The following is a 12,395-nucleotide window of genomic DNA, read 5'->3' as shown; positions in this document are numbered from 1 at the left end:
TAAAGCACCCCTGATCCTCTTGCTCCATCTTATACACAGAGCCAGAGTGACATCTATTTTTTTGTTTTAAAGTGTACATTTAAGTGGTTTTTAGCATATTCACAGAATTGCATAACCATCATCATTATCTACTTGCAGAACATTTTCATCACTCCAAGAAGAAACCCTACGTCCATTAGCATTCACTTCCATGCCCCTTACCCTCCACTTCTGATGACTGCTAACCTAATTTCCATCCCCTTGGATTTGCCTATTCTGGAGATTTCATATAAATGGAATAATATAATGTGAGGCATAAAAGCCTTTTATATCTGGCTTCTTTCACTTAGCATAATGTTTTCAAGGTTTAACCATGTTGTAGCATGGATCAGCACTTCATTACTTTTTAAAAAAATTTTTTGAAGAGTTTATTTATTTATTTGAGAGAGAAGGGAGAGAGACAGCACACAAGTAGGGGGAAGGGGCAGAGGGAGAGGGAAAAGCAGACTCCCTACTGAGTAGGGAGCTTGATGCAGGGCTCAATTCCAGAACCCTGAGATCATGACCTGAGCCAAAGACTGATGCTTAACCCACTGAGTCACCCAGGTGTCCTGGTACTTCATTCTTTTTTATTGCCCAATAATACTTCATTGTATAGATATACCACATGTATTTATCCATTCACCAAGGATGGACATTTGTTTTTACACTTTTGGTTATTATAAAGAATGTTACTATGAACATTCATATGCAAGTTTTTAATGCAAATATATGTTTTTTATTCTTTTGGTTATATACCTAGGAGTAGAATTGTTGGGGAATATGATAATTCTATGTTTAGCTTTTTGAGGAACTGCCAGATTGTTTTCCAAAGTGGTTGTATCATTTTATAATTCCACCAACAAAGTGTGAGGGGTCTAATTTCTTCACATCCTTGCCAATTCTGGATTGTTGTAACAATTTCAACAACATTCTTTTGCATGTAGATATGCAGTTGTTATTGTCCATCTAAAAAATTATAACCATTTTAGTGGGTGTGAAGTGCTATTTCACTGTGGTTTTGATATGCATTTCCCTAATGGCTAATGATGTTGAGCTGTTAACAGAGCATATGTTGTGCACTTTTTGGCCACTTGTATATATTCTTTGGAGAAATGTCTATTCAAATAATTTAGCCATTTTAAAAATTGGGTTATTTGTCTTCTTATTGTTGAGCTGTAAGGCTTTTTAATATATTCTGAACAAGTCATTTACCCAATATATGATGTACAAATATACCCTACCATTCCTTGAATTATCTTCACTTTCTTGATGGTGACCCGTGAAGCATGAAAGTTTTAACTTCTGATGTTCAATTGATCTACTTTTTTTTTTTTTTAAGATTTTATTTATTCATTTAACAGAGATCATAAGCAGGCAGAGAGGCAGGCAGAGAGGGAGGAGGAAGCAGGCTCCCTGCTGAGCAGAGAGCACGATTCGGAGCTCGGTCCCAGGACCCTGGGATCATGACCTGAGCTGAAAGCGGAGGCTTTAACCCAGGTGCCCCTGATCTATTTTTCCTTTTGTTGCTCATGCTTTTGGTGTTCTAGCTAAGAAAGCATGACCTAATTCAAAGTCATAAAAATTTACATACACATTTTCCTCTTAAGAGTTTGAGAGGTATGGGCGCCTGGGTGGCTCAGTGGGTTAAGCCGCTGCCTTCGGCTCAGGTCATGATCTCAGGGTCCTGGGATCGAGTCCCGCATTGGGCACTCTGCTCAGCGGGGGGCCTGCTTCCTCCTCTCTCTCTCTGCCTGCCTCTCTGCCTGCTTGTGATCTCTCTCTGTCAAATAAATAAATAAAATCTTTAAAAAAAAAAAGAGTTTGAGAGTTAGGAAACTTACTTTTTTGTAAGAGCTTTATGGACTTAAATTTTTTTTAAAGATTTTATTTATTTATTTGACAAAGAGAGAGAGAGAGATCACAAGTAGGTGGAGAGGCAGGCGGAGAGAGAGGGGGAAGCAAGCTCCCTGCTGAGCAGAGAGCCCAATGCGGGGCTCGATTCCAGGACCCTGAGATCATGACCTGAACCGAAGGCAGAGGCTGAGCCCGCTGAGCCACCTAGGCACCCCTGGACTTATACTTATATCAGTGACCTATTTTGAGTTGGTTTTTGTATATGGAATGAGGTAGGGGCCACACTTCATTCTTTTGCATGTGGATATCCAGTACAACTTGTTGAAAAGACTATTCTTTTCCCCATTGAATTGCCTTGGCACTCTTGTTGAAAATCAAGGGGAACCTGACTGGCTCTGTTGGTAGAGCACGAGACTCTTGATTTCAGGGTCAGAGTTTGAGCCCCATGTTGGGTGTAGAGACTACTTAAAAAAAAAGAAAAGAAAACCAACTGGCCATACATGTTTGGGCTTATTTTTTCAGGCCTCAATTCCATTCCATTGATTAAATGTTTTTCCTTATGCCAGTACCACACTGTCTTGGTTACTCTACCTTGGTGGTAAGTTTGAATCAGGAAGTATGAATCTTTCAACTTTGTTCTTTATTTTCAAGATTGGCTATTCTGAGTCTTTTGCAATTCCAAATGAATTTTAGAATGAACTTGTGAATTTTGACAAAGAAGTTAGCTGAGATTCAAATAAGAGTTGCACTGAATCTGTAGATCAATTTGGGAAGTATTGCCATCTCAACAACCTTGGGTCTTCTAGTCCAGGAACATGAAAAGCCTTTCCATTTACTTAGGTCTTTTTTTTTCCCCCCCAAATTATTTATTTATTTATTTATTTGAGCATGAGAGAGCGGAGAGAGAGTGAAAGAAAAAGAGCATAAGCAGGAGGAGGGGCAAAGGGAGAGGTAGAAGCAGCCTCCCTGCTGAGCAGGGATTTCTCAAATGGGGCTGAATCCTAAAACTCTGGGATCATCCTGGGATCATGATCTGAGCCAAAGGCATCTGCCATTGGTTTTCTTTTGCTTAACTGATTGAGCCACCTAGGCACCCCTTATTAAATCTTAAATTTTTTTCAATGATGTTTCAGAGTTTTCAGTTACAAGTCTTAAACATAGTCTTTTATTTATTTTTTATTTTTATTTTTTTTAAGATTTTATTATTTATTTGTTAGAGAGAGATTGAGAGCACAGCAGGGGGAGCAGCAGGCAGAGGGAAAAGTAGGCTCCCTGCTGAGCAAGGAGCATGAAAGTCTTCTTTTAAATTTTTTCTTAAGTACTTTTTTTTTGATGCTATTGTAAATAAAATTGCCATCTTAATTAATTTTTAGATTATTCATTACCAGTATATAAAAATACAACTGATATTGATCTTAAGTTTTTCAGTCTTACTGAACTTGTTTATTCTAATAATTTTTGTTGTTTCTTTAGGATTTTCCAAACCTACAAGATCATCTCACTTGTATCTTGAGAAAGGCTTGTACCGCTATATATTTTCCTCTCAGGACTGCCTTTGTTGTGTCCCATAGATTTTGAACCGTTGTGTTTCCATTATCATTTGTTTCCATGAATTTTTTCAATTCTTCTTTGAGTTCCTGGTTGACCCATTCATTCTTTAGAAGGATGCTGTTTAGTCTCCATGTATTTTGGTTCTTTCCAAATTTCCTCTTGTGATTGAGTTCTAGCTTTAGATCATTGTGGTCTGAAAATATGCAGTAATGATCCCAATCTTTTGATACTGGCTGAGACCTGATTTAGGACCAAGGATGTGATCTATTCTGGAGAATGTTCCATGTGCACTAGAGAAGAATGTGCATTCTCTTGCTTTGGGATGAAATGTTCTGAATATATCTGGGATGTCCATCTGGTCCAGTGTGTCATTTAAGGCCTTTATTTCCTTGTTGATTTTTTGCTTGGATGATCTGTCCATTTCAGTGAGGGGAGTGTTAAAGTCCCCTACTATTACTGTCTTATTGTTGATGTGTTTCTTTGATTTTGTTATTAATTGGTTTATATAGTTGGCTGCTCCCACGTTGGGGGCATAGATATTTAAAATTGTTAGATCTTGTTGGGCAGATCCTTTGAGTATGATATAGTGTCCTTCCTCATCTCTTATTATAGTCTTTGGCTTAAAATCTAATTGATCTGATATAAGGATTGCCGCTCCTGCTTTCTTCTGATGTCCATTAGCATGGTAAATTCTTTTCCACCCCCTCACTTTAAATCTGGAGGTGTCTTCGGGTTTAAAATGAGTTTCTTGTAGGCAACATATAGATGGTTTTTTTTTTTTTTTTTTTTATCCATTCTGATACCCTGTGTCTTTTGATTGGGGCATTTAGCCCATTAACATTCAGGGTAACTATTGAGAGATATGAATTTAGTGCCATCATATTGTCTGTAAGGTGACTGTTACTGTATATTGTCTCTGTTCCTTTCAGATCATCTCACTTGTAAATAAAGATAGTTTATTTCTTCCTGCCCTATTTGGTTGCCTTGTATTTCTTTTTCTTGCATAATTGCTATGACTAGAACCTCCAGGACAATGTTGAAGAGAGTGACCTTATTTCTTTTAAGGTTTATTTATTTGCTTATTTGTCAGAAAGAGAGAGAGAGAATACAAGCAGGGGAAGCAGGAGAGGAAGAAACAAACTACCTGCTGAGTGGGGACCCTGGGATCATGGCCCAAACTGAAAGTAGATGCTTAACCAACTATGTCACCGAAAAGTGACCTTTCTAAAACACAATTTTGGATTTTTATTTCCCAGCCTTAGAATCATTCAATGACTCCACATTACCCTTAGAATAAAGATTTCACTTCTCATTTGCCTGCGATGCCAGTTTGCATCCCACCTTGGCTTTGCATCCTTTTTTTAAAAGATTTTATTTATTTATTTGACAGACAGAGATCACAAGTAGGAGAGATGCAGGCAGAGAGAGAGAGAGGAGGAAGCAGGCTCCCTGCTGAAGCAGAGCCCGATGTGGGGCTCAATCCCAGGACCCCGGCCGTGATCATGACCTGAGCTGAAAGCAGAGGCTTTAACCCACTGAGCCACCCAGGCACCCTTTGGCTTTGCATCCTTAATAAAATCCAGTCCATACCTTTCCCAACTCTTTGCTCTTTCTTGCTTCTGGGCCTCTGTGTACATTATTCCCTCTGCCTGATACACTCCCTTCTCCATCCAACCCTTGCTTCACCAGGGCAATTTCCACTCATGCTCTAGATATCAGTTTATATATGGCTTCTATTAGGAAGCCTCCTCTCCCTTGTCCCATGGCACAGTGTGTATTGTGCAGGCGCCTGCACAATCCTCACTGGGATCTTATTCTTTTAACTTTATTATATTGCATTGATAATTGCCATTTTGCTTGTCTGTCCTCCTCGCTAGGCTATGTGTTCTTTGAGGGTGGAAACTATGTCTTAACTCCTCTGCCTTGCAGAGTGCTTGGGACATAGTTTGTAATAAAAACTTGATGTGTTGAATAAATTAATAAATGGGAAGAAGCCATTTATTTGCTTTTTGTAAGTTCCATATTTCAGTAAACCTCATTGGTAGTTCTAATCGGTGGTCTGAAAATGAGCCCAGAAGGCTAGGAGTTTGCAGGAAGTTGTTCAGTGTTCCCTTATGGGCTTGAGATAATTGTCCCTTGAAGTTCCAATCAGAACCTTCCCTGTTAAGCAGTTAAAAAAAAATTTTTTTTTTCACAGTGCCCTTTGGGTTGACATTTAATTATAGGGATAATTTGTTTTATATAGGATTTCAGATTTATGGCCTTTCAAAACCAATTGGTTTTCTTGAATCCAATTCTTCAAAGTTGATGATTTTCTAGGCCCCACTGCATTTTGATGTAACAAAACTATCCAAAACATGTAATGAAGGAGGGAGTATCATTCCTATTTCATCCATGAGGGGAAGAATAATTTACGTAACTTGTCCAGGTTCCCAGGGGCAGAATTGATCCCAAGCCTTTTTGACAATAAATCCGTACTTTTAACCATTTACTTCCTCCATCTTACCTACTTAAAATGTATAATTTTACAAAAAGAGTAGGTGTGTCTTACTTGAGGTTAAGCTTGGCACTTAGTAAGCCAAAATTGTATATCGTCAGAGTTATCCCTGAAAAATTCTAGAACTTATTCAATATAATATACAGACACATTATATCTGCATAAGCTCAACACAGCCAATTATTTTCTTCAGGCTTAAATCAAATCCTTGCCTCTTTGGTTGAGTATCAGTTGAAATCCTTGGCTTGCATGTAGAGATAATATTGAAAGCAACAAAAACCCTTTCTTAAAACACTGAGCACTGAGGGTATATAATTACATTCCTATCAGTTAAATGCAAACATGATGCTACTACCCTTTTTAAATACTTTGATTTTCTGGACTGTAAGATAGAATGGATAGTGCCTCCAGTAAAACAAGTACCTTTTAAAAAAATCTTTCAGTGCCAAATGTTGCTATGAGTTGGTACAGTCTCTTCAGACTTTCAAACTTTGACAGATTTATTAGAGATTTCTGTGGCAGGTGAGATACTGACAGTATTTCTTAGGAAAGCTAAAGAAAATGGGGCAGTTATAGAGATAACTAAATCCTTAATTATCATTGTCTTAACCATCATGTGATAGTCCCCATTTGTTGAGTACTTATTTCCATGTGCCAGACAGTGTGTAATGTGCTTTATAAGCATTTAATTTTGTTTAGCACTCTGATGTAGTTCGCATAAAACTGAGGCTCAAAGACTTTTAATAACTTGCACATGGTGTTATAGCTTATAAATGGAGGACTTCAATCCACTCTCAAATTTGTCTGATTCTACACCCCATCCTCTTAATCATTGTCTTGATGTCAGGGTTTCTGACTTTCTTTTAAAGGCGTAAAATAGGGGTGCCTGGAGGGATAAGCCTCTGCCTTCAGCTCAGATCATGGTCTCAGGGTCTCAGGGTCTCAGGGTCCTGGGATCAAGCCCTGCATCCGACTCTCTGCTCAGTAGGGAGCCTGCTCCCCACCTCACCCCCGCCTGCCTCTCTGCCTCTCTGCCTACTTGTGATCTTTCTCTCCGTCAAATAAATAAATAAAATATTTTTTTAAAAAGGGGTAAAATAGATTCCAGATTGTCCTTTTAAAAAATTAAGGTGATTAGATTTAAAAATGTCGTCAGTACAAAACAATAATGGTCTCTTTTGTGTCCAGTAGAGATTTTGCTCATCTGAGAATCTCCAGACAGACACATTTCCCTAAGCCTCTTCTGGCCCAGCCATGATTCCTTCTGAGTATGTCCTAATATCTCCTCCATCTTTCTCTGCTAATTCCTTCCTCTCCCATCCCTCTGTGCTCCATTCCACAACACATGTCAGCATGCTCAGAACATACTTGTTCTTCTGTGCTTTTTTTTTTTTTTTAAAGATTTTATTTATTTATTTGCCATAGAGAGAGAAGCGAGAGCAAGCACAGGCAGACAGAGTGGCAGGCAGAGGCAGAGGGAGAAGGAGAAGCAGGCTCCCCGCCAAGCAAGGAGCCCGATGTGGGACTCGATCCCAGGACGCTGGGATCATGACCTGAGCCGAAGGCAGCCGCTCAACCAACTGAGCCACCCAGGCGTCCCTCTTCTGTGCTTTGATGACTCATATTTTCCTTGAAAGACCTGGCCCCTTTGGAGGTGTTGGTCAGGAGTTTGAGAAGTCCCAGAGAGTTTTAAATAGGGAAATCACAAAATCTGGGTTTTTTTGTTTTGTTTTGTTTTTAGTTTTAAAAGATCACTGTTTATGATAGAGAATTGATCGTTATAGGTGCAAACATGAAACTAGGGAGATTAGTGAAGGAATTTCAGCAATGGTCCAGGAGAGAAGTGGTAGTGGCAGTGAAGACAGTGAGAAATGGTCAGATCGAGAATATATTTTGAAAAAAGAATTGGAATTTCAGATATATATAGGAGGTTGATCCAACAAAACTTGCTTATAGGTTGGACTTGGGCTATGAAAGAAAGCACAGAATAAGTGAAGAAAAGCAATGGACTGAACAAGGCAGACTCTATTAGTGTTGTAAGATGTTCGATACACAGTCATCATTTTAAACTGAGACATAACTGTTATTATGGCTTAGAAAATCTTTGAAAGCGTTGTTTGTCATTTTATGTGTATGTGGAGTGTCTTAGTTTTCTCTAGCTACATGAACCTGCTAAGTGCATGACACTAGCGCTAGGTATTTTCACAAAAGTTGCATCATTTAGCTTTCACTAAACCCTTAGAAGGAAGAGTTAATATCCCATTTTAGAGAAGAAAACTAAGTCTTATGATTTGACTGAAGTTATACAGTTGATAAGGAAGTTAATTGAGATTTGAAGTCAAAGTTGACTCTAAAGCCCCTGTTTTTGTCACTGCAATGATTCAAAGGTACAAAATCAGAATTCCCCAAACTTTTCTCTGCATTACTTGAAGTCTCTGTTGATTCTCATGTGTCCTATTTTAAAGCCCAAGGTTGGCAAACAGGACAGCTTTGTTCTGTCTGTAGCCCATCCGCTGACTTGTCTTGTGATTTAGGGCAAGCTTCTTAATTTGATGGTGTCTCAGCATTCCCACATGTTAAGCAGGGCTAGTAATTAGTGATGGAGACAATGCTTTGAAATCTGCAGATGAAAGGACCTGAGGTCTTGAGTGCAAATATTTTCTTTCCCATGGTGTTCTTTTGGTGTCTTATAGTTTTCTGGAACCTTCATAAGAGAAGAGAAAAAAAGAAAATAAGAGAAGAGAAAAGACAGAAAAAAAAAAAAAAGGAAGGAAATAGGACAAGTATAGAACTGTGTTTGCTTGCTCACTGGAAGCCAATGGAACTTTAGGGACATAAATGTAATACTCTTCCTTACTCTCTAGTACTTGATAAATATCACTAATGGATGAATGAATTTTGTTTAAAAACCATTAAGGTAGTTTTTGGAAAACTACTGATGATCTTTAAAAATTATTTCTATTTTTGTTTCTGGTTTCTTAAACGTAAATATTCTCTAGTAAGAAGAAAAAGGAGCTAATGTGCATTTAGTGTCCACTGTGTGCTAGGTGTCATGCTAACTGCTTTCACATGAAACTTCACTTAAGCATCCTATTAGCACAATCAAGTAGGTGCTACCATTACCTTTGATTACAGTAAACAATGGCTTGGTATAGTTCACTGACTTGTCCGAGGTCACAAACTTAAAAAGTAGCAGAGCCGAGACTGGACCAGACTGGGACTTCCCAGTTCTAAATTCAGACTCTTCCCGGACATCCCATTGCCCTGAAATATTAGCGATGAAGACAGTTTTGAAATGTCCTATCACACCCTGGCTGTATGTGGCATTTAAAAATCTCTTACTGCTTGTTCTTTTCAGTTCCTGGCACAGGGACAGTTATTTGTATAGCACAATTGTTATTATTGTGCAGCTTCACATATTCTTTCTGCCCTGGGCAAACATGAACAATAATGGGCTATCTTTACGCAATGAACAGCTTGGAAGCATGAGCTCCAGATTATCATTACAATTGTAGTTTAATTTTTTTTTTTTTTCTGTAGCTTAGAAGGCCTTTCTCAAAGTCTCATGCAAATAAACTGGTTCTTTGTGTATTCAGAGAGTGCCTCAGTTTTTTTTTCCCCATAGTTTGAATCAAGCATCCTGTATTTCTGAATGCTGACATCACAGATACGCAGTGTTCTTGAAAAGCTGATATAACAGTCACCTCTAAAGTTGGAATATAAAGAAATAAAAGTAGCTGTGGTGTCCCAGAAGGGTTGGTTGCAGAGAAAAAGTGGAGTGAGAGTAGGATAGAAAGAGAGATGGAAAGATAGGCTGATCACAAAGTTGTTCGGGATCTAAGTTCTCCTCTTCAGGATCATCTTGGGTTTAGGGCTATTATAAATCTGGAGCTCATCTTCAGTTTTCCATGTTCAAAAGCACCATTTTATCAAGTCTTCTTGGAGGTGATCAATGTCTACAGGACACATGTTGCTAGTAAAAGGGCATGAGTCAGAAGACTTATGTATAATTTCTAGCTTTCTCACTGTGAATTTGGACAAATTCCTCCTCTGTGAAATAAAATTAATAATAATTCCCACAGGGCTGTTGTGAGGATTACATGCAATAATGTACATGAAAGCAGCATTTGTTGGTTGTCAGTACCCAGATTTAAGTAATCAGACACAACTTTTTACCAAGGGAACATGTACCTTTCCTATAACAGCGATACATGAGTCAGATGTTCAAGGCACTCCTTTCTTATGGCCAATGTATTTGCAAAACTCTCTTAGTAATTGGACAGTTGTCTGAGGGGTAGAATTAAATGGTGATCTTAAAGAATGGTATTCTTATAGCTACCACTAATTAGGCATCTATTCCAGTCAAGACTTTGACAGGCCACTTATACATGATTTGTAGTCCTTATATCATTCCCATAAAGTAGGCATTATTATCTCCAATGTACACATGAGGTATCTGAAGCTTAGAGACCTAGAGCCATTAAGTTGTCCTAGAAAAAACAGGCAAGTCCTTTTTGTCAGCTCCATGAAGCTCGTTCTTATTATAATGAATTAGATCACAACATATCTTCCATTAGCTACATTTTACTCTCCTAAAATAGATTTGGGATATGACCCAGTGCTTTGATGAGATCTGGGACAGGTATTTGCAAACTGTCATTTAAAAAGAAATCCAGTCCCAGAAGTTCTAGCCCTTTTTAGGAGTTTGGACCATCACTCCCATCACCCATTACATGTCATTTTAAATTTAAACCAGAACCAATGAGTGGAAAGGAAGCCAGTACAAATTATTGGTAGTCTGGAAAGGGGTCTGGGACAACACCCAGGTAATAATTTTTAGCTTGTCTTCTCTTGCTGTGGGCTCTGATTATCATTATTGTTATTTGAACCAAGGCCCAAAACTACTTTAAGTGGCATTCCTCAAACAAATTACTTACAAAATATTTGTTCCTTGGATTTCTTATCTGTGAAATGGGGATAAAATAAGGATGCAAATAATAACTATCCATAACATTATGCATTTTTCAAAAGGTTTTATTTATTTATTTGACAGAGAGAGAGAGATCACAAATAGGCAGAGAGGCAGGCAGAGAGAAAGGGGGAAGCAGGCTCCCCGCTGAGCAGAGAGCCTGATGCCGGGCTCTATCCCAGGACCCTGAGATCATGACCTGAGCTGAAGGCAGAGGCTTAACCCACTGAGCCACCCAGGTGCCCCAACATTATGCATTTAATTCACTTCAACAAACCTTTATCAGGTACCTATTTGACTCTAGGAGTTGTGCTAGATTCTGTATGTGAAAACATTTATAGATTGTGAGTAGCAATTCTGAAAAAAATACAATGTATTATTTTTTATTTACAATAAATCACATAATGATTATAACAATAATAATTCCTTATGTTTCCTTCATATTTTCATACTGATCTGCTCATTTTTTTAAAGATCTATTTATTTATTTGAGAGAGAGAGCGTGAGCAGGAGCGGGAGGGGTATAGGGAGAAAAAGTCTTAAGCAGACTCTGTGCTGAGTATGGAGCCCAATGCAGGGCTCGGTCTCACAACCCTGAGATCATGACCTGGGCTAAAACCAAGAGTGGGACTCTTATCTGACTGTGCCGCCCATTTTCCTCTGATCTGCTCATTTTATATATGAGAAGCTGAGTCTCAAACAGGTTAAATGGTTTGTCTGAGGCCACACACCAAATGATTCCAATATTCTCATTATTAGCTGCATACCTAGCCTTTCTGGAAAACTTTCACTCTATTCACACAAGAGCAATATCCTCTTTATTTCATATTGTTTGGAGAATCTCTTTGAATAGCAAGTGAATTTATAGTTCCCATAGTAATTTATGGGATGGCTTTTTAATAGCAAGTGAATTTATAGTTTCCATAGTAATTTATGGGATGGCTTTCAGATTTCTTAACCTGCATCTACATCTGTAACTACCTCTATCTTTAGGTATTTTCATATATGTTATATCATTCATCCTCACAACAAGCCTAAGGTTGTACAGCTGGTAAATGGTAGAGCCAGAATTGTAACCTGGATGTTTCTGGTGTCCTAGCCCTATTTATTCCACACTGCTATACTGCTTCAGTTATTAGCTGTATAAACTGGGCAAATCAAGTAACCCCTATAATATTTTTTCCTCATAATCTTCATTTACTGCATCTATAAAGTGGGTTTATGCTTTTCAGAGTTGTGAAGCTGAAATGTGATAGTGTAAAATAGAAAAGTCAAATATAAATATCAGTTGTGGCTATAGTTGATGAATGTACCATGGTAGAGTAATTTATCCCTCCTCCCTTGAGTTAATAACAGCAAAAAGAGACCCAAGGAGACTGTTGAATAAGTGGTTGTTCACCAGATCTGCATGGCTGCTCTTTGTGGCTAGACTTTGTTAAAAGGGGTCTGAGCAGAGTCAGGAGTTTCTGGGGGCCCTTCTGGGATGGTTTGCCCATTTTAGCA

Source organism: Mustela lutreola, chromosome 10 (assembly GCF_030435805.1).
Source record: "Mustela lutreola isolate mMusLut2 chromosome 10, mMusLut2.pri, whole genome shotgun sequence".
In the NCBI taxonomy this organism is placed as follows: Eukaryota; Metazoa; Chordata; class Mammalia; order Carnivora; family Mustelidae; genus Mustela; species Mustela lutreola.
This window is presented reverse-complemented; position numbering follows the sequence as displayed.